Source organism: Strix uralensis, chromosome 4 (assembly GCF_047716275.1).
Source record: "Strix uralensis isolate ZFMK-TIS-50842 chromosome 4, bStrUra1, whole genome shotgun sequence".
Taxonomy (NCBI): domain Eukaryota; kingdom Metazoa; phylum Chordata; class Aves; order Strigiformes; family Strigidae; genus Strix; species Strix uralensis.
In genome coordinates, this window is record NC_133975.1 from 45,262,605 (window position 1) to 45,289,649 (window position 27,045).

The 27,045-nt window shown below is 34.7% G+C and overlaps 1 protein-coding gene across 6 annotated transcripts in view; it reads left to right on the forward strand.

Moving 5' to 3' along the window:
- The window catches only part of MARCHF1 (membrane associated ring-CH-type finger 1), a 250,495-nt gene that overhangs the window by 151,743 nt on the left and 71,707 nt on the right, over positions 1–27,045 (forward strand). The window lies entirely within an intron of this gene.

Below are 27,045 nucleotides of genomic sequence, written 5' to 3' on the forward strand. Positions count from 1 at the left end.
ATAAATTTAAAGAGTTTAATAAAATCAGTTACACCATTTCATTTTATTTGATATTAAGATGTTATAGCTTCATCCAAATCAAATAAATTCTGAAATATTTCAGTAAAACTCAACTAAATATTCTTGGAAACATTTTTCCATTATTATTTTTAACTTAATTACAATATTATTCCCAGGCTTTATCACCTTAATCTACTTTTTTGAAGATTAAAGCCTTTTGTGTTTAGTTTTAGGTGGAACTCCAGTTTCTTCTGAGCATACCTCAAAAATTTTGAGTCATCCTATAGTCAAAGGAGGCATAACTTCTCAAAAAATATTGTTTAATATTACAATTTGTTGGATTGTGGGGGTTGTATTGATAATTTTAGATGCATAGGGAGTAGATTTCATATTTTTTTCATACTCAAACTATTTTCATATAGTCCATTAACTTGGGGTAGTGAGACATAAAGCTGGAATTGACTTTGCTGGATTTGACATAGCTAGAAATCATCTGTTTTTCAAGCTGTATTTATTATCATTCTGTGCTTATTTGTCCTGTATACACTGTTTCTAAATTTTAAAGGCTCATCCTTCCTAATGTTCATTGTAAGATTTGAGACCTGTAATATAACTTTTCAACTTTCCCTTTTTGTAATAGTTTCCACGTTCCCACAAGTATCTTAAAAGACCTTGTCTATTCCTGCTCATTTGAACATGAGTGACCAGTTGTACATAGTATTCCAGATCAAGCTTTCTGTTCCTGACAACTGTGACACTAATTATTCCCTATCCAGTAACATATTTATCACACTGCATAGATTTAGAATCGCTTTATAGATATATTTTTTGTATCGATTATAGTTTTAAGACCAAAACTGTCGACTATGGTAAGTTTTGATTGGTGCACGAAGATTGTATCAATTCAAATTGTTATTGCTCATCTATTCTTTTCCATTCACTGGTTTTTATATGTATTTAGCAAGAAGACCTTTTCCTATTTAACTTTCTTTTTTGAAAGTTTGATTTCCCCCCCCCCCCCCCCCCCAGTAATTCTGTTTTCATTATTTCCTAGTGTTTCTTTGCTTTTGTATTTCATGTAGCTTCATCTATTATTTATCTTTTCTGAAGCAGATATTCATTCAGACAAATCGGAAGATGTTCAGATTATTCTCTACAGCTTTTTTTTTTTCTTAACTGCAAATTCTTATCTTTTTCATTTATCCCTTTCTCTGATTTTTGCTACAGTTGGGGAAAGAATAGTAATTGAAAAGAATCTAGACCTTGAAAGCTCATCATTTTATGCAATAGTATTTGCACATTTTTGTCTTCTCAAAGGATAATGGATATAATTGAAAATGTACAATTTTAAATTCTTTCTTCACTTGTCTCTGTACTGACAGTATCTATTTATACTGTGATTCTGTAAGCATATGTATATATGGTTAGTTCAAATTATTTTGATGGGAATACATAAATATGTATTAACATTGATTAAGTAATTTGAGTAGAAGCAGTTCTGTGTCTGCCTTCTTTGCTAAGTGTCTAGTGTTTCTTGAGCATTATCACAATCTATGTTCTTAATAGTTACATACAGCCTATTCTGCGTAGGGTATGTACTGGTCCTTGATTCAGCACCTCGTGTTAAACACATGAGGCTAATGGGAGATGAACACATACTTAATGCTGAATTGTAGTCATTATTACATACTACTTTTCCTGCTGTATTTCCCACTAGAATTCTGGGTGAATATATGTGGAAGTATAGTCGTGTGAGTAACTAGATAATTTATGTTTGTATATGCAAATGAAATTTAGAAGTCATGGCAAATGATCAAGCATCTAATTTAACTCCAAGGAAGGATTTTTTTATATTCAAGCAAATGATACCATCTGCTTCTCCAAGAGAAAGTAAACTATGTTTATGAATTATATGTTTCACATAGGCAGATTCCAGGTTGCCACATCTGATCTACAGATGTTGACTGAGCAAGTTAATAGTAGTCAATGATTAATCCAAAATATAATTAAACAAACAATGAAAAGTGGGTTTGTTGTGGTTTCACCCCAGCAGGCACCTCAGCCCCACACAGCCACTCACTCACCCCCTGTCAGTGGGATGGGGAAGAGAAGCAGAGGGGAAAAGTGAGAAAAAATTGTGGGTTGAGATAAAGACAGTTTAATAGGTAAAGCAAAAGCTGTTCATGCAAGCAAAGCCAAACAAGGAATTCTTTCAGCACTTCCCATTGGCAGGCAGGTGCTCAACCATCTCCTGAAAGGCAGGGCTCCATCATGCGTAACAGTTACTTGGGAAGACCAACGCCATCACTCTGAATGTCACTCATTTCCTCCTTCTTCCCCCCAGCTTTATATGCTGAGTGTGATGTCATATGGTATGGGATGTCCCTTTGGTCAGTTGGGGTCAACAGGTCCCAGCTGTGTCCCCTCCCAACTTCTTATGAGCCCCCAGCCCACTCACTGGTGAGGCAGCATGAGAAGCAGAAGAGGCCTTGATGTAAACCATATTCAACAATAGCTAAAACATCCCTGTGTTATCAACACAGTTTTCAGCACAAATCCAAAACATAGCCCCATACCAGCTACTGTGAAGAAATTTAACTCTATCCCAGCTAATACCAGTACAGGTTTTCCTCCAGTGATAATAAACTGAGAAGTTGGGGTTTAGCTCTGCATTCTGCTAACTATATGAAAAAATCTGAATAGTGTAGGAATGTTTTGTCAGTAGATGACCTTTGAAAGTCCCATCCAACCTGAACTATTCCATGAATCTCTGATCTTTATCTAAAATGCAAAATTTAATTCCAGAACAAGAAAGATCTCTTGATCTGAGTGTGGAAGTGTTTGGCTGTTTGGTTTTCATCAAGGGAGTGTAATCCCTTGCTGAAAATCCTGTGAAATAGGATCTGTCTAGGTTTCCCTTAGTGCAAGCCTGTTATTGTTAATCTGACAGGGGTTGAGGGGATGTTTAAGATCTGTATTTTAATTTGTTATAAGAAGATTGTGTAGCTTAATACTCAAAAACTAGATGTGAATAAAGAGTAATTATCTAAGAATATGGAGTTGGTTTCATCTGAATTATCTTCTTATTTGCAGAACTATTAAGTAGACTTTATTAATTAGGCTGCAGAACCAGCTAGGAAATCCACAATACTATACCTACTACTGCTTTTGGAAATCTAGTAGTAACTTTAGTATAGTAACAAAACAATATGCGTATGTGAATCAAACTGTGGAAGAGAGAGATTCTACAATAGAAATGTAATTTCAAAATAGGCAGAATTATTTACCTGGTATAATTAATATAAATTATATGCTTTTTAATACAGCTGGGTGCAGCATGTTTAATTACACATTGAAAAAAAGGAACTTTTGAGGATATAACCTTTTGTGGTTCAGGCATACTGCTCCTGGATCCTGGGTCAGGTAGCTTATGGAATAATATATAAGGTCTGAATAAATTTTTAGGGGGAGAGCAGGATCCTAAATATCTCATGTTCTCTGCTGCCACATATCTCAGCTGGGCTGATTCTCTCTATTCTTCTGGTGCTGAGAGGGTGTCTCCTAAGTGACTGGGTTTTTCTGTTTACTTCTCATGGGCATTGTGAAACTTCTGCAGCATTTCAGTTAAAGCCAACATTTGTACTGGTATTCTCAGCCTGTTGCCATTGCTCATTGTACTTTTTGATTCATGTCACCTGTTTTTCTTTCCTCAGATGATTTAAGGCCTTTTGAAAAGAAATTTAATTAGATGCATGTTCATTCTTACCATTTTATAACAGGTTACTGTTTAGCTTTTTATTTAATAAGTGCCTCAGTTGCTGTTAATGTTAAGCTATGGAAACTTTTCCTTGTTATGTAGATGTTCCACATTGGACTCATCCTTCTGCATGATGCTGCATGCTCCCCTGCAGGGCAATTGTTTTTAACTATTTATTGCTTTCCAATTTGCAGGGTCAGCCTAAGCTCAATGGTTTCAGTAGCTGTGTCACCCCAGGCCAATCTTATTGATTTTCCTTATATTTAAAGCAATTAGCAGTCCTTACCTGGGTTACCATAGCCTTCTGGCTTCTCACCACAAATGTGTTATAAGGATGTAAAGTTGTTAAGAGTTCATTTGTGTTTCTTTTCTGTGGATATGTAAACCATTAGAGCAAGACAGATGTAGGCCAAAGCTTTTGGGTAAGTATCCCCCAGTTTTCAGTTTCTTCCTCAGTGTATTCCAGCATCATTTCATAATTAAGAGCAGGGTAGATGTGGTTAAATTTTACTTATTTGACTAGTGATTTCAGTTAGGCTTCCCCTCTGACAGGCTTAAAATGACAGTCCTCACTTAAATCATTTTCATTTCACTTGTGGAAAAGATGACATAATTACTTACCAAAAATGGAGGCCATGCAGAAAATTGCTGTTACTTTGCATTTGTAGAAGCAACAATAACTTAAATATTGGAGAAAAAATTAAAGCTTACCTGAATGCTGACTTCAATATGAGTAAATTATGATTTTTTTTTTTTAATGTTTTATTTTTCTTTATAACTGTCCTGGTTTTGTCCAGGATAGAGTTAACTTTCCTTGGGCTGAGAAGGAGCACAGCTAGAGGGCCAGGCCCAGATCGGTCATTGGAGTATTCCATATCATGTGATGTCATGCTCAGTATATGAGGGGACCCATGCGCTCTCATTTTTGATTTTGGTTTCTTGGTCGACGGTGGGATTTCTGGTGTGGTCGGGATCGCTGCTGGGGGTGGGCTGCGTACCGGTTGCCGGTTTGTGAGCCACTGCTGTATTTTACCTGTTTGGACTTACTTTTGTTACTGTTGTTTTGTTACTACTAGTAAATTATTTTTTTAATTCAACCTACGAATTTTTTTTTTCTTTTTTGTCCCTCCCCTATTTCACTGGGGGGGGTGGGGGAAAGTAAACGACTGGCCATGTGGTGATTGGCTACTGGCTGAGTTCAAACCATGACAATAACTTACATGGTATTTATGTTTTCTAGGTGTTAGGTGTCCACATTTACTGATACATTTACCAGTGGAACTTGCAAGAAATTATTTTCTGTAGATCAAATTACTATAAGAAGACATTGACAATAAATATTTGTTAAATATCTGTGTAACTGTTCGAATAGATTGTATTCAATCCTTTATTCTTTCCCAAAAAGATTTCATGCACCTTGTTTTGCATAGCAACATGTGTTCACAAGATTGGTTCAAATCTATTTCATATAAATTATTCATAATTTGTTTCTTTTTTGTATAGTGGAAGTTGTCTCGTTAGTCTGTTTCACTTAGGAAAAAGGGACATCTTTTAAGTGTAGAATTTAAAATATATTAAATTTTTTAGTTTTGGAGAGAAGAGTTATGTCTCCATAGATTAGGCTTGTTCACATAACTTTTGACTGAAAGCTCAAGAATTACTTTTCTAGCAATTTTTAATATGTCCATAAGAGTCTTAAAGTGTGTAAAGCTCCGGGTTATATGATGTAGGGTTATAGATACTGAAACAAAGAGGGGATTACCAGTTCACTATTCAGTTTCTATTTGGAAAATGAATTCTGGAAAATTAGAAAGTCAGGCAGGGCTAAGTAGTTAACCTGTTGTTTTTTTTTTTTATAAGGTGAAATGGGTTATTCTCATTTTAACTCCACAAAGCCTTCAGTCACATCATTAACTGAACACCTACACTCTAATGGGGAAGCCAAGATGACAGGAAGCATCAAAGAAATGTCTCTGCTCATTCATATATTGCCAGAGTAATACCAGCAAGGAAAGCTAGGAAAGCACATCATGTTGAAAAAAAGAAGAATGAAAAAAACCCCCAATATTGGTAGAAGATTATTCTGCAACTTTATCTTGTAAAAACTCTCATCATAATACTAAATGTTTACGTTGAATTGCAAGTTTACATAGTGCTCCGTTCCCGAGGATCCATGTTTTTTGCGTGGTATTTTGCAGTCCAAAACTGCTTCAATTAAAAGATCCAGAAACAGTTTTAGTATAAGCTCTCTAGTGTACTAGTCTGTGCAACTCAGTCCTGTAAACAGAAATGTGTATTCATAATTTGCTTGAAGAGTCTGTACTGATACCATTTGCATGCTTAGAGTGAAGTATGTGCATGTGAGTCTGTGCAGCGGCAGTTTAGAGCATTGATAAAAAAGGGTCAATATCAGGATTTCTCTCATATATATGTATACACATATATTTCTTTCAACCCTGCTAGTGTAAATTTTACCTAATCACATAAGTTTGTGCAGTTTCTGCAGTAGGATTCATTCTCACACTTAAGTGGTTTGCAAAGTAATTATTACTGCAAAATATACTTCAGCATACTCCAAAAATTATTCTTAAGAGGAAAATGGGGTTGTACGTGCACACATAGAAGCCACGTCATGAATTCATATTAGTACATAAGTTTTGCTACAGACAGGGGTGGAAGAAGAAAGTAGTAAACTACAGGGAGCTATATGTCTCCCTAGATACATCCCTAATGTATTCTTCTGCTATGCTATCCTCAGTAAGAGTCTTCCCAATGCTAGAGATGATCTGGTGTTGGTTTTGTGGCATAGGAGGTTTCGCAGTACACCACACCTCTGCAGCTAGCTGTTCTGATGTGATGGTGTGTCAATGTGTTGTGGAGCCATTTCGGCCCACGTTCAGCCCTGTGTTCCACTCAACCTGTGGGCTGTTTTTTCTGCAGCATAATGAGTCTGCACACATCAGGACTGTCTTGTGAGCACCTAGCTTGTATAGAGTCAGTTTGAGTCCTCACTGCAGTTCTCTGTGGTTCTTTCTTTTATCTAACAGAGACAAGCTGTAGCACAGAAGATTAAGTAGGGCCTCTTGAAATCTGCAGCCCATATGAGTTTCCCTTTTTATAAGGTTTTGATGGAGCACTGAGCTAGGAGACCATCTTGGGAGAAATCAGATCTTCAAATAAAAGATAACCTTTATAAGCAGATTCTTCCAAAACTGCTGTTATCAATCTAATGTTATTTCTCTGTTTTCCAGTTAGCAGTGTCACTGAATATTTCCCATTGCAACTGCAATTGTGGTGTTCCCTTTACAACAAAGAACAGCAACAAGATGTGCTAGAGTGATGAACTGAAACAGAAAAAGAATCATAATTATTATGTAGGTTAAAGCTCTGACCTGTGTTGTATGTAACTTCCACATAACTTCGTGAAAGTCACTTCTACTTTGTGTCACTTCAGCCTCGTTAATATGAGCTAATGATAACACTCAGGATAAAATTTCACTTACATTTGTAAAGTGCTTAAATCCTGTAAAGACAAAGGTGTTAGACCTATCCTGGTTGATAATGGAAGGATTAAATAAATTTTGACAATTAATACAAAGGAAGAGGAGAAAATACAGCAGAAGACCTAGTGGCTTTATAGAGATGAATCAATAGATAGGCTGAGATTCATTCCACAGAAGATGGAGATAACAACATGAACCCGGTACCCTGCTGCAGTTTCAGAAATGTTAATTCAAATCTTGGTTTTGGAAATGCCAGTCCTATCAATTTGATTAAAAATGTGTCCGTCGACAAAGATGACCATATGTGGATGGTGACTACATGACTTCTGTCGACTCTGTTGACTGTGAAAGAAAACTCTCTGTGACCTTGTTAGCTTAATTACATCTGGGGTTAATCTTTCATTGCCTCCCCCTTGCCCTTTCATAAATTATGAGATGGTTATAGGATAAGATTAGGAAGGGGAAACTTAGGTTGAAGGTGAAGAACATACTCTGGACAATGAAATGTCTTAGGTTGCTATATGATTTTGTATCAAGGGTTACAGGAATCCTATGTCTGTGATCCTTGAAATTTGGAATGGAAACACTTGCACATGATATTAATTTGTTTCCTGCTTCCGATTTTCTGTGCATGTAGGGTTTTTCTATTTCTAAAAGAAATACATCCTAGCTTTTCTTGCCCTGGTAATCCTTTTATAAAATCAATGGTATGAAAGGTACAACTTCTGAACTAGATCAGTTGACTGACTATGATTTATCTAATCGTTAAGCATTGTTTAAATGGAAGTGTTTAGATTTCATCCTTTGTGAAGATCTAGTTTGTGGTAACATGTCTGTTTTCTATTTCTGTGCCTCATATTTCAAATTCTTCTCTTTTTCAGTCTACATTGACCCTGGCAATATTTACTTGCTAACCATGTAGGTTGTAATTTATATAACTGAGTTATTGCTTTTTACAAGGTATTGTAAATAGGTCTTATGTTAGATTAAGAAGAGAGGCACCAAATGTAGCCATGCTTTTAGCATTTTTATACCCAGAAGTTAAACACTGGTTCTTCTTAATTTCATTTAGAATCATAGAATCATTTAGGTTGGAAAAGACCTTTAAGATCATCGAGTCTATCTGTAAACCTAATACTGCCAAAATGGAAAGTTTTCCAAAACAATTAAATTTGCTGTCAGATTGATCTGTTCTTCTCCTTTAATATTTGCTAAGATACTAAAGTAGTCCTGGAAAGACTAGTTTTGTTTTAAGATTATAATTCTAAAGTGTATGGAAAAGCCACACTGAAAATTCTTCTTTGAAAATGTAGTTGACTATAAAACATTTGAACTAAAAATGTCTGATTGTGTCATTTTTATAATAACTTGTATTCCTTCCATAGAAATTAATCAGGTAGTTTATAGCAATTTTGCCTACCTTTGCCTCTCAGGTTAAAAAAAGAAAAAAAAAAAGTAGTTAAAAACAATGAGAGAAGAAATACTGAAAAAAAAAAAAAATTGAAGAACATAGAAGACTGTATTAATTCAATGCAATCCCATTTTACTCTTCCTAGGTATCATTTGGCTCCTCACAGTGTCTTGAGGTCCCAGGCAAGAATCGGTGCTCTGTTGTGGGGCTATCTTTACTGTCAGTCAGTCCGTAATTGGCATTTTCAGTATAAGCATTGGAAGAAATATATAAGGGAAATGTGTAAATAAGGAGAAAAGGTGTATTGTGGATGAAAAAGTGATTGTAGAAAAAGCTCATTTACTCATTAGGCCATTAATTCGAACTTGTGGTTTCCCTAGACAAAGAAATGCCCCAAAACAAACAAACAAGAGAGAAATCTCCAAACCTGAAGTAGCTGCAGGCTCGCTGCTCCTTGTATATCACAGAGAAGCTGTTGAGTACAGGCTCTGCATAGTGTAAGTTTGAGGGTAGGCAGAATATGTGTAGTGAAATTTATAATAATGAGATCATTGAACCAGGAGGTATGTTGATGTTGTCCATCCAATGGACACAAACTCACTGTAGATGAGAAACACAGAAGGCAGTACAGATGCTTCTCAGGGTGCTCAAAGTGCTCTGTTGATAATCTGGAATTGTGGTGCATCAAAACCATGTACTCAGACTTTGCATTTAGTGGGGAAATATAATTTACCTACTCAGAGTTGGGCATATATTCTTCTTGATGAGTGACACTAATTTAGACTACAGTATTTCCTGATGCTGAAATAATTAAATTTATTTTTCTGTTATGGAAACCTGAGTTTATTTAATCATGTTTGATGTTTGTTTTCTCTGGGTAATATTATTTCAGAATGTGCTAATTGCTTCTTGTAATCTTTATAATCTATAAATATTAATACTCAGGAAATGTTAATAACAGCTGATAAAAACAAAATGCAGAAAAATGAGCAATTCAATTAATCAATTTAACTGATTTTATAACTGCATAGATAATTACTAAATTGTCAAAACATCAATAATGATGCCTGTTGAATTGCAGTAGTATGAGATAGTTTGAATATTTTATACAAAGTATGATTTCCCTTCAGTTTCTTTGCTGTTGTGGGTTTAGGCCATTTTATTTAAAACTGAAAATACAAAATCCTGAAGATCTCCTCTCATGGCTAGCCAATTTGAGGTACACATGTAATTTTTAAAGATGCACTAATCTCCCAGTAGCTTTAAATGGCTAATGATGCTCCCTATCTCTGAAAATACTGTTCTGTGGTTAAAAGAGGCGTTTTCAAAAGTGTGAACCTAAAATTTGCTTTTAAATCATTATTTTGGGATTTCAGTAAAAATGCATGGACTTTCAGAGGAAGCGATTGAAATTATATGCTTAGAATATCTGAAGTGATGCATCTCAGAGTTTGGTGATTTATCAAAGTGTGATTTTTAGGTACAAGGTCTAACTCAGATAGCATCAGAAAATCTGCCATTACTGAAATCTTGCAGTAATCAAGGTTCTACACTGTCAGGAATTGTTTGAAATAATGAGAGGATGGTTCAGGCAGAACTTTTTTTTTCTCCATTATTTTTAATTCTCCATAGAGGAAATGAGGAAGAGAATGGATGGAAAAAATAGGAAAAAAGTGAATTCTGTATACAGATGTCCACTCCACTTTGATTAGTATCTCGTACAACTGAATTCACTTGTTCTCAAAAAGAAAGTTAGCTTTCATCCAACTACTTTTTTTATCACACCATATTCACAGTTTACCTTGATTTATGTATTGAGCAGTACTGATGGGCGATAGCATCTGCAAGGCTGAATATTCACTGCGTTGACACTTCCAACTAAATGCATTTTTTTTTAAAGTGTTCTGTGGGTGCCTACCTTTTTAGTATGCAAGTATGTCTAAAATACACTCTAAAAAATTGGAGACATCATCATGAATCTGCTGTTTTGAAGATTTGTTCTAAGGAAAGTGAGTTTTTACATGCACCATCATTGACAGGAATCACAAATAGACATCTTGCTTCTGATTTCTGTACTTTAATCATAGGATCATTCATTTTTCCTGCTTGATCTTAAACATTGATCACATTTTCTTTCTAAAGACAGACATAGAGAACATACAGTATAACATAATATAAATGTGTTTCTTGGAAAACCTTTTTCTTGTGGCTGAAGAATTGATTAAAAGGCAAAGCATTCTGCAAAGTGTAACAGTAAAACTTTGCTTTAATGCTCCAAGTGACCTAAAAACTTTTTGTTTAACATGTACAAAAAGCTTTCACGTAATACATGTCTACACATAGGGTTGAGTCAAGAAATGCTAACTCTAGTCTTAAAAGTATGGTCTGTTTTTCTTTAAAAAAAAAAAAAAATCTTTTTAGAGGAGCTTTCTTACTGAGTTCAGATCTGAAAGAATTGCAGCATTATTTAAGAAATCCACTTTTGTCATGTAAGTAACTGAACTTATGTTACTGTCTTTTATTTCCTTGTTCAGATGGTTTTAGTTGGTTTTTTTTCTTTTTTTTGAAGGAGGAAACAAGGTGGAGCACCACATTCTTAAACCACTGCAGCATCACATTGCTGCTCCACAGTGTCCTTTCTGTAACTGAACTGTGGAAAATACCGTGACTTTGAGTTGTGTGGAGCTGCAGAGGGAAAGACTGTTGCATGGCTATTTCTTCATACTCTAATTAATAGACTGCCCTGAATTAAAACTGGTAAAAAGACCCTGTCTGCCACCCACAATTTCCTTGGAATTAATTAATAAGAGATTAGGTGTAAATAGTGGTTTTTTGAACTCAGTATTTAACATTTGAAGAACCATTTGCAAAGAGATACTTTTTTAGTAATGTGGATTACAGTAATGTGAGTTAATGCTTTGGTCAGTTGGTGCCTGCCATGGAAAATGCATTGCTTATCAGCTTCTCAGATGCAGGAGATGTGCAATTAGCCTAGTAATTTTGTATATTTATTCTCAGTTCAAAGCATTTAGTAAAGCAATTGGTTTCTTGCAGATAAAAAATAATTGAAAGCAATTTATTTTTGTACATGAGAAATTCAATATGCTTTGGTTATCTATGTATTTAGTTTATTTTTGGGGTATAATTAACTGCATAAAGGCCAGTCAGAATGGGATCTGTTTGTGCCTATCTATGTATCAGTACATTGAGAAGTGACTATCAGATTGTCTGCATAAAAAAAAAAAAGTATATTTGGGTTCAGAATGTACTTTAATTAAAAAATAAAAATCCCTACAAGCAAAGAGCCTCTTCTGTTTTTCAGAAATTTTAGTCATCTAGAGATCTACTCATATGATTAGGAATTTTGTTTCTAGGGGCCATTCTCTGGGGGATTTGTGTTCTATTTTTCGTTTTGTTATTGTATAGTACAGGCAAACTCTTTATTTACCAAAGTATGTATAAAGGTGGAAGAATGTTTGAGAATTTTGCTTTCTGTTAGCTCATAGGAGATCAGAACAAGTCCACTAGTGATTTTCTCACAATCAAAGCAGTATAATGGGATGAATGTGACCTTACCTATATGCTTGTTGTTCTAAATTGAGAGACTAGAAACTTAGTATTTTAATTTTCCTGATTATGAGCTTGTATTTTGCTACTTCAGAAAAATAAACTAACAAGCAGTCTGGCAAGCTTGCAGACTTGCGGCATGGTGCTCTCAGGAAAAGTAAACATAATTTCTAATTTAATCTGTTAGAACTTTTTAAAAGAGTTAATACAGTCACTTTAATTAAAGTAATGCACTTTTGAGCATATTTATACATTTTTATATTAGATGCAGTTTAAAGCCAGACAAATGGAGTAGACTCCACTGGATAAACTCCCATTGTGGCTTTATTTAAAATAATAAAGTACAATGTATTTGTTTTCATTCAATATTGCTAAGAATGTAGCAATACAGTTTAGTAGCTTCTGTTTTTCTCTGCAGGCAGTGTAGTATCTAATTTGATGCACAGCATTTTATTTTTCTCCAAAAAACTGCAAGTTTACCTACCAAATAACATCTGCGTTACCTCAAAGTTGTAAATGGTGGTGTAGAAGTTCTTAATCAAAAAAGCTGACCGCTTCTTTTAGGGCTTTCTGCACACTATCATGGTGTCAGGTTTACTGCTTAGACTTCTTTCAATATCTTTGTAATGAGGTCTGTAAACTATGAAATCTCTGATGTCATATTTCGTGATATATTTTTTCTGCTTTTTCTGCTTGAGTACACATTCTAAATAGAAGATAAGTTTTATAAATAAAAAACATAAGAAAACCAAAAATCAGAAACTTGTGCTACACAGAAATAGCATAAAGTTTTGTGGTTTTTGTTTTAATTATGCAGAAACATTTCAGAAACCATTCAATTGTTTGTCAGGTTTTTTTTCCCCTAAATGGGGTGTGTGAGGGGAATCAGCTATGTGAAACTGAAAAATAGGACGTTTACACATTCACTCCTTTCCACTTCAACCCTGATACTAAATGAAGTCCAAGACTAAGAAATGCCAGCTTTTTAAATACATTATTTAGAAAGCTGAGAGTGAAGATTAAATGTATTCCAATACATTTGACCTGTAGGTCATCTTTAAAACAGAATCTGAAAAAAAAGATGCAGCAGGGTGTCTGTGAATAACATGTCAGCTCAAGCAAGTTTATTATTGTTCTCTAATAGCCTTCCAGGCACTGCCTCTGGCTTTGGATGGCCTGAGATAGTTATATTAATGAAAATATTGTAGTTAAAACTGCTTTATAGTCCTCAGTAAAACCTATGCTGTCAAGAGATTGCTGTGATGAAAATTTCACAGTCATGAAGCTGTTTTTTCTTGGAAACATCCATTTGTTTTCTTGGAGACATCCATCCATTTTGTGTTCTGTAAGGCTCACCTTTTGCAGACAAAATGGAATTTTCTTTGCCCTGTAAGAAATTCCTTTATTTTTTAATAAATGAAAGTTCAGCAATTATTGAGTTCCTTTGCTTAGAAAAGACTTTTAAAATTTAACTTAAAAGTTCAGGTTTATTTTAAGATTTTAAGTTTTCAGGATGGTTCTAGGTTCCTGTTTCAAATAGTAAAACCTAAAACCTTTCAGTACATTTGAAACTCGAAAAGCACATTCAAAATATATTTATGCTATAGTGTCCTTACTGTTTTCTTCCATTTCCCATAGTGTAATATATTTGCAGGTGTACACATCTGTCATCCCCAGTTCTAAAGGTCTTTTCAGTTAGGAGGGAAGTATTGTAGGATTTGGTCTTTCACATTTCAAAGCCTCAGTAATGTCAGCATAGATGTCTTTTTTGATTTTTAACACAATTTTCTATTATTTTATCTTTCACCTTGTCAACTATATATAAATTTTAAATATACTTCAACCAACAGGTATGCTGTTTTTAAGAGGAATACATTTTTAGATGAGCCTCACTTGTAATCAAAGCTTAAATACTACACAATAGCAAGATTTTTGTTCCGATTCTCAAAGTCTTGTCTAATTTTCAGATTAGAATAGATTTGGGCAAAACCAGTATGTATAAAGTTCAACTGTAGAAGGGTCAGTGATTAAAGATTAATGGCTGATTTTGATGGTGCACCCAATTCTTCTTTCTTATCTGAGTAGTCCTCTTGGTTGTGAGCGGATTGATCACACAGTAATCATACTAGTTAATATTCAGAGAGCTGAGATGAGAAATCTACCCAAATGCATTCATTATAGTGCTATTAAAGAACACCTTTTTCAATAGGTAGGATAACTAAACACATTCATAAGCATATTCCTTAGCCATGATTTATGGGCAGTGTATCTCTAAAATATGTATGCACATATGGGTTGAAGGATGAGAGAAGCAAAATATATTTGGACCTACCTGAAGTACTTTTACTGTTTTTTTAATTCCTTTTCCCTATTCCATTTATCTCACTCCTTTGAGTAGCAATGAGCACATTAACGAAGGAAATTAATCCTTTATCATTATACTGCCATGAGCTGTGATCTTGTCAGGTCTTGTAAGATAAGCAAACCTGGGCCTAATCAGTGTTTAGAGATCAACAAGGGACAAAAAAATGTAGGTCTACAAAACAGATAGCTCTTTTCATGTAAGGATTTCATTTATATTTTTTCAGTAGATATTACTCTGGTGTGGTTTTTAATTTATCTTTTTCAGGTACTTTGTTTTGAAAATGCAAACCAAGGAACTTCACCATTCATCACTGAATTCTGGGACACACTGCAGTTACAATATTAGTTTTCTTATTCTCATATTGGGTAGTGGATACAGCTTTTACACAAACACTTAAGAGTATACAATATTACCTAGCATGCAAATATGTTTGTAATTCAAGGTAAGTTTACTTCTTGCTATAGCTACAAATGGAATGTCTTTATATGAGGCTGAGTATTACATAAAGTAAGACATAAACCATATTTTTGGTGTTAAAGGCTGCTGTGACATGACTGAGTTTGGTATTATTCACTCTACTCCTAAAATTGAAATCTTGCTGCTCTTGGAATTGGCTTTCTGTTTTGTCAAAGTGCTGAATAGCGAGAAAGCAACAATGAAATTAAAATGTGAGAGTTTTGCATCTCTGTCCACATAAAGGTGGACATAAAAATATTTTCCAAAGCCATATTCATCCAAAATCCAATGATTTGGATGTTTACCAAAGGATTCTTCTAGCCCAATGTCATGTCTTCTTCAGAAAACTGATGCTTGTAGAAGAATACAAATACCAATCTTTCTGTGACATGCTCCTCAAATCTGAAGAGATGTGGAGTCGCAGGTCCTCCTCATCCATACGGGATAACATAGAGTGTTTAACAGCCCTTGATAAATGCTTTTTCTTTCATTAATTTCACCAGTTGAATGCCTTTTAAAATCCATTGAACATTAACTTTTAACATTGATCAATTTCTCTGGCAGAGTTTCAATGTTTAATTACTTGATTGTGTGAAGAACTACTGCTTGTTGTTATTAATGAAATCCCTAGGCTCTTACTAATATGCATATTGAAATAAATTATCAAATCTGATATGGATGCTTTAGAAAGAGTGCCCTTTATGCCTCTCTCATAGTCCAGGTTAAAAAGTTGGAAGAGTCCCTTGAGAGCCCAGCATGTATTTGCTGTTTCTGAACAATTTTGAGTCTACTGTGTGACTTCTGCAAAGGAAAAAATCATTATCACTTACTCATATATCTCCAAGGTTATGCCTTCTTAACCTTGGACAGTCACAATTAAAGAAATTAAACTAGGTGCTTTAAAAAACCTGTTCTTGTCATAAGTCTAAAGAATATATGAAATACCTTCAAAAGCATATCAAGCACGGTGCTACGCCTAACTTCAGGTTTCCCTGCAGTGGATTCCCACATAACCAGAGCAGGAGGAAATCTGTCAGCACATTCACAGGTGCTGAAAATTTAGTTGAATGGAAGAGTAGAAGGCAGCATTAACAGTTCCATTTTGGCAGATCTCAGTCTAGGTGCTGTGCCTAGTCACTTCAGGGGTGAAAGGCCAGGACATCATGATTAGCACTCAGAATGTTCATCCAGGATTCCCATCCAGGCACGTGCATGTTCAACTTTCAGCTTCATAGAAGTTGCTCTTGTGCCATTTCCGTGATTGTTTGCAAGGGTAGAAAAGAACAGTAGCTTTTCCTGGGCTGCTGACTTGATGGTTGAGGAGTTTGAGGAAGGGACTGGAATTTCAGTGTAAATAAAAATTACTGACTTTAGTAGCGATATCAAAAAGGATTTTTTTTCTTTTAATGTGAAAGTACTGAACGTGTCTGGGGGATGGTTTCAGATTAAAATGTAATCAAGATTTTTTTATTGAGGGTATTTATGACCCTGGAATCAGGGCAGACTCTCTGGAGGAGTGGGTTGATCTCCAGTACAACTTGAAAAGCTTTTCTCTGAATTGATGTAGAAAGCAGTTCAGTTCATAATTTTGTACCCGGGTTAGTTCTTTAGGTACTTGGCAGTAGAGTTTCGCTCATCAGGCATAAGCAAACATGAAATTAAAAGGTTCATGTTTCTACCTGAAGACAGATCTCCCGTGATTTCCAAATGTGGTAGTGTATTTATATGAAAAGCATTGCTGAAACAGAAGCTCACTTGTTTCTGTAGTGCAGAACGGTCATACATGTTTCAAGAGTAATTGATGTGCCTCATCAAAAAACCTGATTTTTGAATACCTCAGCATTATATAACTTTTACAGTGTACTAGATTCTTTGGCATTGCATGGTACATTTAGCTAGAAGTCAAATTCTGATTTTGGTATGGGGCAGAATTTGGTCCGTAATTTATGCAGACCCTCTGCAATATCTAAGCACTGTAACACTTGCTAGAAATTTGGCTTTCTGCATTAACTCCCGAAGTCTGATCTCGATCTTACCCTCAGTTTCATTTCAAAGTAGATATTTTTCTGCCTGACGTGTTTACATGGGAAGTAGTCTTTCATCTGTCTTCATGAATAATGCAGACAGCTGAGTTATCATACAAAGGTGGAAAAGGCTTTATGTTCAAAGGCTTTACCGGAGTCACATACTATCATTGGAAGCTCTCTCACTGGGAAATAATAATTAAAATTTTTTGTGTGATTTTTAATGTGATGAAAAGCTAAGAGGGTGGAGATCAAGACATGCAGCTGTGGAGGGGGAAAGGACTGAATGCAGGCTGTATGTGAAAACAGCAGAGAGTATTGTCAGACTAGTCCTGAAGCTAGGACTGCAGGTGACCTGTTTAGTTTACACTCTTTAACATCTTTATCCCTCACTTGGAGACATGATGATTATTTTTTTGGCTAGAAGTGCATGAGCAATGAATATACTGTCAGAGGGCAGAGTTTCTGTATGATTCCATATTTTATGTTATTTTTTGTGCCTGTTCTTAATTGTGCAGTCCTTTAACTAGTATACTTGCGTTTAGAAGCATATTTTTTATTTATGCCTTCTATTAGTTGTGTGAACATTTAATTGTATCTTTTTAGTATCAGCAGCCTCAGAGTATTTTAAAGTAAGATTTCTAAGTGGGATCATATATCTCTAGAAATGAGATGCTTGGGTTTTGTAAGAGAATTTTCAAACATTTTTGAAACATTCAGCCTGCTTTAGAAATAGCTTGGGGCTTTATGTATTAAGAGGAATGTTAAATATGCTTTTTGCTGTTCTCTGTCACATAGGCATTAGGATGTATAAATGCAGCATTTTCAACCGGTTATGTAGTTAATAATTTACAGTTGGCAATGAACTGTATGTTTTTTTATACTTATTTAATAATTTCTTGTTCTGTTGTGTGCATATTGTGCTGAAGTATGTTAGGTTTCATCAATTCCAAGTTGAGATGTCAAGGTTCTTGTTAACCATAAGATTAATTTTATCAGGTATGCAGTAAGATATTAGCCTATAAAAAAGTATTAATTCCAGTCATTGAATGAATTAAAAAAAAGATACTGAGTTCCTGTTATACTGCTAAATATGAACATATATACTTGTTAGTTTGTGTATATGAAAATGTCAACACTACAGAATAACTAAAGCTACTTCCAGCTGTATGATCAGATACCTTCTATTTAAAGTCATGTAATACTTTAGTAATTTAAAAATAACACCATAGCTAAACTATTCCTGTATAATTTACTTTTCTTTAGCATTTCCCTTTTCTAATACTCAATTATTTGAAAATAATCTGAGATACAAATTTTACATTGCTTACAGCTCATGGGAAATTTACAAGTCTCCCATGGCACCAGCAAAGAGCATCTGTGTTCCCAAATTTATCCATAAAAATAATGAATAATTTAGCCATATTACTCCCTACTTTTTAAAGCTCGTTCAGCACAAGAATTTGCAGGGTGATGCAAGTACATGGAATTTTAAAAAAGCAAAATGAGCTTTTCACAAAAAAGGTGAACTAACGTTAAAAATCAACTTTTAAAATTATTACTTTTAATTTAGTAGCTCTGAGCATGCCCAGGCTGTTTGGCTAGCAGTTAGGGTATGTGCAGGGTTGCTAATTTTTTTCTTAAACAGATGTTGACTTAAAAATAGATCTGAGAGTTTTCAGGGCATGCTTATGTTCCAGGCTTCTGACAATAGGCTGGCACAGGACTTGTAATGAGCACTGGTGTAGCATTCACTAGGAGCATGAGCATATCATCAGGCACTTTCTATTAATTCTTGTATTTCCAGTATTACAATGACTTCATTACAATTACGTGGCTATATAGTCGTGCCCACATAGCAGGATTCAATTTACTAGTGAAATAAATGAAACTGAAATGATAGGCAATTCAGATCATTCAAGCTGAGGCTTTACACTGAATGTGTAGATTTGCATTAAAGCTTTTGATGTTGTTACCAAATTGAATGGGAATTTTAGATGTTATTTTTTCTATTGTAAATCAAGTCTGAATGAACCACCAGTGACACCATTGCATTTGGTTGATAACAGTAAGCAGAACGCTGAGCATAGAGAGGAGATAATACACTAATGTACAAATCTTCATGTGTCCTGCATTGCAATCTGCATCATAACAGGGCAGAACATATCAGTGGAGCCAGTCCCCGTGTTGCAGATGTGTAACCAAGATTCTCTTAAAAAAGATGAAAATGTGTTTTCTCCCTGCCTGTTCATTGGTAACCAAGTGAAGACGTATGATCAAACCAGAACACGTTCCTTTCAGGTGCTGCCTCTTGTCCTGCAGCCTTGCTGGGTGTCCTTCATTTAGGGAAGACTAAGATATTGTTTTCTTCAACATATTACCTTATCGAATGCCGCAAAGTCATCACCTTCTCATGTCAGCAGCGGGTAGTCAAAACCATGAAATTAGCTAAACTTCATTATTTGTCAGAGACTGTGATTTTGGTATTCTTCTACGTTAAAGGAGTGCTGTGACACATAGGCCACTGGGCATGGTTTGGTTTGGAAGGTAAATTTGCTTTGCTGGTTATAACACTGCCCTGCTGTCACAAGTTAAGTGTTTCTCACTTCATTTCTGGTTTAGGTTGGGTAAATCAGAGTTCTAACAGTATGGCAGAGTTCTGTTTTTTTTTTAATCGGGTGCTTATCATTGCACCCAAATCAAACAAGCAAATCCAATGCTATATCCTATTAGCAAAGCTAAGTAGAATAAACAGAGAACAGTATAGATAATCACCAGTATCCTAAGATACAGGTTTTATGGTATAGGTTACAACTTAGATATGTTTTATAATAACATACTAATGAAATGCATGGAGTGACAAAAATCAAAACAGATGTATATTGGTGTTTGCAACATTTTAGACATTTGAATATAAATGAATCCTAGGCAATAAGATTGTGAAAGTGGTACAGATTTTGGAATAGTTTGTGTTGTCTATAATTTCATGTCAACTGAACTGACAGTTGTGGAATTATCTGTGCAGGAAATGCGGCAGGGGGAGAAGAAACCTTTTCCCATGAATAAAACACATCCTTTTATTAATGGATGAATGTTGTCAAGTGAAGTCTCCCTTACAGGCTTTTTACTGCCTAGTTTCTCCCATACGTTGAATTGAAAATAGTGCTCCTTCAAAGTTTTGTAATACCAAGATGTAAAATTCACTACAAACAATGAGGAGTCAGTCCAGTTTGTCATATTTACTCAAACTGGCAGTATTTAAAAATGAGCAAGCCAGAATTTAGTCTATTTTTATACCTTTTAATATTAACTTCTTAGAGTAAGATCCAAATACCAGAATTAACTGTCACTTTCGAAATAAGAGGGGAATCGAGGATTCATAGTGTTATAAAATTTTATTTGAAACATCTTGCAAGGTGCAATATCATGTCATAGCTGAGAGTAATGGTTTGTTGCCGTAGGGAATATTTTGAATGAAAATATTTCTCTGTATAAAATTAATTTTATTGACAATTATTCTAAAGAAAACTTGAAAAAATTGATATTTATTACAAATGATAGCAATTAGTTTTAAAATTTAACAGAAGATTACTTTAAAGGCAATAAATATCAGATTCATTTAATTTACGTACGCCAACAGTATAACATAATTAAATCACATTTGAGAACCTGCTAAATATCTCTCTGAATCCTCTCAAGTGAATTACCATCTTTAGAGACCAGCAGATGCAATACGTAAGGAGAAGTAGAGATACATTTAACTTGCCTGTGAAATGGTGTGCACAAGCAAACTGAAGTGCGCTGACTGAAACTTAAGCAGCTGTGTCCGAATAAAAGAAATGCTAAAAGCCAGTGAGCAATCCCTGCCTCAGGTAGCCAGGGTCCATGTACTATTCTGGTATAAAAAACACTCTATGCTTGGGTCTCACTGACCTTGCCTCATTTACTACAGCTCTGTGGGTCTTCCTGCTGTGGTGCCTGTGATCCTAGGATCAGTGAGATGCCACGGTTGAGATGCCGTGGTTCTGCACTGCATCTCAAGTGTGTGTGTCTAGCAGGACTCCCACCTGAAAGTAGATTGGTAGAAGTTCAATTTGTATGATGCTGGTTTAGTTTTCAGAAGACATGTGACTGATATGATGCTTTTAGATTAGATTTTCACTTGATGCCAATACTGACTTCTGAATTGGGCAATATTCCAAAATTTTTGCATTAATTTTGTATATTCAAATCTTAAAAATTATTTTCTAGGATGTTTAGGAAGGATGGTCACTTCTGGGCGTAATCCTAGCTAAAGCAGATAAATTCAAAATTTGCATTGGAGTGAATATTCACAAACAGTTTTGAAGCTTGGTTCTGTTGCAGTGTTTGGTGTAAGAAAGGCAAGATGAAAAACTCAAACTGTATTTGGGAAAGAAAAAGTAGCAATGAATGGAAATAGTCTTTACATGAGCGAAGAGAAATGCCAGATTAGAAAAGCCCAAATCCTTTCTGTGACTAGTAAGGTCCTTGAGTGGTTTTGAAAACATTGGAGTATCTATGGAGTCAAGAATAATGCAAATGATGTGTTTGTTGATTGTTTTGAAGATGGTTAACTAAGGAAAGGGATAACTTCTCCCGATACTAAGGGATTGTTCAGTGCACAGGAAATAATAAATTATAAAAAAACCCCCTATTAATCTCAGGTTTGTTTTAGTACTAGATTTACATCTTGGATACAGTATGCAATTTTGTATCATGTTCCTGAAGAATATTCTTATCAAAATATCTAGTGTTAAAAGATGCGGTTTTCTTACTGAAAACTGAGCTCTCTTGCGCAATTTAGCAAGAAAGCATATCTATGCTTTCAGCTGAAGACTGAGCTTTTGTCTTTGAAACAGGGGAACCTCAAGACAAGTTTTTGATATTCATGTTAGTCACTATGACTACCTTACTTATACTGCATTTTGCATGTTACAGCCTACAAAATCTTTAATCAGCTGTCAGTATACATAGTCTGAGGTCTGAGAGGGCATACTTTATAGAGTTGCTTAGGAGCAGATAGCAATAATGTGCTTGTGCCACTTTATGCTTCCTTGGAATTTCAAAACTGAGGCTTGGAAATTTTTTTCATTGGAAGTATTGTTCAGGCAATTCATTATTGCAGGTGTTGGCCAAGTTTGAAACAAACATTTTCATTTTGTTGGCATTAATACCTTAAAATTAAAAAAAAATCATATTTTCAGTGGAAGGCAGACTGTTTGAAGAAAAATGTTTTTCCTACTAAGCAACAATTTTGGTGAAAATTAGTTGCTCTCTCTAATGAATACTACAAAAATTCTTTCCAAAATAAAATATATGTCTAGAGAGGACTTACTCCAGCATTGAGTCCAGTCACTCACTGTTATAATTTTCCTGTTATTCTTTAACTTACTGTCAAACAGTTACATTTTTTCTCCTTTTCCTGGAAAGTTGTTTTTCTAGCAATTACGAATCTTCTATGCCTAGCCTAAACTTACTCTGTGGATATTTTATACCCATTTATTTTGTGCAAACTGTGGTTTATCTTAAGCGTTCCCATCACTAGCTATCTGCTGCAGAAGTATATACATAGCAGATATCTCATCTTGGCCATCATTTTGCTAATCTAAACCAGTCAAACTCTTTAAGCCTCTCTTGGAAAGTAGGCTTTCCATTTCTCCAAGGATTCTACTGGCCTTTCTGCCCACGTTCCAGTTTCAATTAATCTTTCTTCTGTGTCTGTTGTTGTACATGCTATTCTAGATGTGATCTCATCAGTGCCTACCACAACAATGATAACATTTTCCTGATACTTTTCTGAAAGCATTTATCTTTCTTCTAGTGTCATTTAAGAGGAGGATTTTAAAGAAACCTGTTATTGAAGATTTGGGATTAAAAGTTGCCTTATACAAAAAACTGTGCTGAAACAAATGTGTCATTTAATAAGAATAACAATTAAGGTTTTAATCTTGAAAATAAGGAAGGATTCAGGTAAGTAAAGAAGTAAAGTTTTCATCTAGAAATTAGTTGCTTTGCATAGAAGAGATTGAAACTGAAAGTTCAGTAAAGAGCTTCCATGTTACATGATAGAAAAAGTAAAAATGATGGAGCAAAGCCAGTTAGTTTTTTGTTTGTTTTTTTACCGGTGAAAATACTGTAAGTTAGATATGGTAATTTAAAATAGGTTTCACAGCATCCGTAATTAACTCTTTCAGAAAAATGGACAGTGTGCTGTTATGAACACCTCAGGGACATCTTTCTCAGAATAAAAAACTGTATTTAGTGAAGCTGTAAGTGTGAGAATAGATAAATGTGAGAGTAAATAACACTGCAGATACTGTAATGAGACCATGTAAATCAGTAGTAAACCCTAGACAAAATAGCTAGCATACTTTATATATTTTGACCACATTTCAAAAATTATGACTCAAAAGGATTCTTGAGGCTTGAGCCTAATTTTAAAGCCTGGGGAAAAAAAAAGAAAATAGTAACAAAATTGGAAATAGCAGTTCAGTTCAAGGAGCGATAAAGGTATGTTACTTCAGAAGTGGGGGAAGACTGTACACATACTGAATAGCATAGCAAAGTGGTTTCGGGGTATTATAACTTTCTCATAGTGCAGCATTTTCTGTTATGATCTGAGTAACAATGCTCTTCCACTGGGAAGAACAGAAAAATTTAGAGTTTCAGAAGGGGCAAGTTGACTAACAGGGTATAATTCAGTTCCCAGAAGAACAAGTGTGATGCACTGTACGGAGTGCTTGATTTCATTTTATGGTTGGGCTGAATTATCATTTTGCCAGTACCGAAATGTGAAGGTCTTTCATTGCCTTATGTGGAGTAAATCTTCTTCCCCTTATTTCCCCCAAACAAAACCAAACTTGGGGGCAATATACTGATAAGAGATAATAAATGTTTGTCCATATTTTTGATAGTTCCCTCTCTTTCCCCAAAGCCACTGAGCCTGTGTATCCTTCTTTAAATGTTTCCTTGAAGTCTCTTTTGATTTTAGGGGCTTGTGGGACTATGAATTAAGACTGTTAAGTCTGTACAACAGATCAGCTGTTTTTTTAATTTTATGGTGTTCTTATGTCTTGCTTGTTCATTTATTTCTTCAAGTTTCCTGTACAGTTCTCAGTGTAGTGTCTAATGACCTGTTATAGCACTAATCTACTCATCAGGGTTTTCAGAATAATTGTTCTCAGGAGTCACAGAACGTGAAACATGCATGGCATAACTCCTTTTTTCTTCCTCTCTCTCTTTTTGCTGGCATCATGTTAAATTATATTCCCACATCACTATTTAGCATCTGCTTTAATTTCTCAAAATGTATCTGGCAATCTTCAATTCTTTCTAGGTTTCTGCTTATCTGTGTGATAATTCTTCATCAAAGGTGTTTTTATAAAATTGAAGTATTTAAATAAACTTTGCTGAAACTTTTGATAGATGAGTTAAATGCATTAAGAAAGGAGGGAGTTACTAGTATGCTATACACTAGCTTTCTGTACGCATATATATATATGACCTGTAAATTAGAATGAGAAAGAGAACTGCTTATTCATGATTATCCTGCCCATTAGCAAGCAGCTTATTAAATAGATATAGTCTCTGATGATGATTTTCCTTTATCTCATGTAGAAGTGGTCTATTGTATCAGAAGTGTCTAAATTCAAGTTAGTTCAGAACTATATTGGAGTGGAAAGTGAAGTTTTTCAAAGCATACTGTGGTGAAAAAACTCTACCTACCACCGACAACAACAAAAATAATTCTCCTATTCAGAATAGGGTGAAACTGGGACACTTTTTTTTTTTTCCTTTTTTTTTCTTTCTTCCCCAACAATGGAGTGGTATTACCCCACGAGAGCTAGTAGTTTTGTGGTTTGATCAGACACAACAGGGAGTAGCATCCAAGTCTCACAGTTGGATAAGCTAGTTCCACTAACTAACCTCTCTTGTTAGGTGAGTAGGAACCCTTTCCAAAGGAAATTTTCTTCAAACCCTATTGGGTATGAAATGGTTTTTTTTCAAAGAACATCAACTAACCAGAAAATTGAAAAAAAATCTCAGCCATCTCTATTAGTAAATGCAGTCAGTGTGTACATGTTTGTGTGTTGGTATATATGTGTTTATGCTAGTTTCTGTTGACAAACTTCTGCATTGTAATCACAGGAATGTTGGAAAAGATGAGTTATTCTTTATATATCTCCTATTAAATAAATGTTATAAAATCCGCTTAAAGATTTAGATATTCCTTGATATTCCTGGAGTGGCTTGCAGAATAAGGCCTGCTGCTATAAAAATCTTTACCTACATGTGTACACTGTGAATTTAGGATAACATCTGAGGATTTAGTTTCTGGTTTTGGTACCTCAGAGTGAAAAAGGCTATTGTCTGCTACTTTGCATACCTGATAATTTTAAGTTTTCAATGTAAAGAGCAAGAATAAACTGTGTAAAGTGGTACCTTAAGCAGAATGTGCAGAGATAGTAGCTTTGAAACTTGATAAAAATATTAAGTGTCACAAGGATGCTCAGATGCTATCACAGTTTTCTTGCTACTGGTCTAATACAAGTATGCTGGCATGATGCTGTTCATTTTTTTAAATTAAAAATATTTTTGTTTGAATTTAAAAATATTTTTAAATTAAAAAATGTTATTTAAATAAAGATTAAAATATCATATATCTGCATGGTTGAAAACCTGCATGACCCTGTGTTTTTATTTTTTAAGAAATTGATATAGAGCATTCTGTAGATTTCTCCTACCAGTTTAAGGAAGCAGTAGGTTAAACAGGGATGTGTGGGTAGTCAGGTATCCATCTCAGTCAGAATGCCTAGAATATGTTTGTTTATGAGAACCTTAGACTTATTTATAGTTTATCAAATTTCTTATGCTTTATCATGCATTCTCTTCTACTAATCGGTATTTGATCTTGTTACCAAGCACTAAGTAGTGGGATTATACTGTCAGAGGTGAAGCATCTTGTGTAAGAACATGCATGATGGTTTAAAAGGAAGAAAATAAACTTCTGAAAGAGATGTTTGGAATAAATGGAAGGCTAATCTAAATGACAGAAGACAAACTAGTCTGTTACTAAAGCTGATCTCTAGCTCAATTTTTTCCATTACGGACAAATTGGCCAACTAACTTTATACTAAAAATATAATCAAGGATAACCCAAGTTACATTATGTGGTATTTATAACACATTTACAAAGGATATGGGGGTTTTGCACAGCTATTGTAAATAATTGAATTTAGTTTCCTTATAAATGGTAATAATTTTTCAAAATGTTATTCAGCAGAAGTAAAGACTTACTGTTTAATTTACTCTCAATTTACTCTGTGAGGAAAAATTCTGGACAAAACTGTAGACAAAGGCCTAAATCTCAAGTCCTTTAAATTTTTTTTGTGCATAGACTGTTTTTACTCACCAGGAATTTTCGCAAATACAGATGACTTAGTCTAGGTTTCAGATCATATAAGATTTCATCTTACCTCTGGACAGTCTGAATTCATGAAGGGTTTATTATACTTCAGCTTTTCACATTTACATAAAAATGTATCTCCTTACAGTTTTTAGAGCTGCTGACTTTTCAGGAACTATTATTTAAGATAGTGGGAGCTAAATAATTTACATTTGCAAAGGTATCTTCTAGGACTGAATTAGTGAAATACTGTCATACATAATATTGTACAACAGTTCTATTGAACTGTGTGAAATGTTCTCATCCCCATCTTAGTAATTGAAATGACAAATTTCAGTCTTATAATTATCCATCTTATGTCTACTAATGTAAGAAGGTCTAAATTAAGACAAACTAAAAGCCCACATAGTCCGCTATGCTATCTAACAACAGCTAATTGTGAATGCTATGGGAAGGGTAAGGTAAGAGTGTAAGCTGTTAGTGTGACTCCCCATAATAATCTCCCAGCATCCAGTAAATTGTAGTTCAAGGAGTT